Raw genomic sequence first — 374 nt, 5'->3', positions numbered from 1 at the left:
GCTAAGCCACGCCCATATAGCCGCCGATGTCGTGCGGCCACCAGGGGGCGCCCGAGCGCCGCCACAGATCCCGGCCCCGGCCGTCCAGGGGGAAACCTCGGTGTCCCAAAAATCCCACCCAGGGTGCCAAAAATCCCACCCAGTGTGCCAAAAATCCCACCCCGCCTCTCAGAAGTCCCACCCTGGGCCTCAAAGCGGTGTCCAGACGCCCCCTGAGGTCCGCCCTGCCGTGCGGAGCCGGGTCCAGCGCCCGGGCTCGCTCTGGGTGAGGAGCCTTGTCCCAACCTGAGCCTGAGGCAGCTCCCGGCCGTTCTCCCGGCTCCTGTCGCTGGTCATGGAATGACAGAGTTTTATCACGTAATATTGGTGTCTGT

Source organism: Agelaius tricolor, unplaced genomic scaffold, assembly GCF_023055355.1.
Source record: "Agelaius tricolor isolate 1412-34295 unplaced genomic scaffold, bAgeTri1.0.p SCAF_5, whole genome shotgun sequence".
Lineage (NCBI taxonomy): Eukaryota > Metazoa > Chordata > Aves > Passeriformes > Icteridae > Agelaius > Agelaius tricolor.
The sequence above is the reverse complement of the archived record's forward strand: the minus strand, read 5'-3'. Positions refer to the sequence as shown.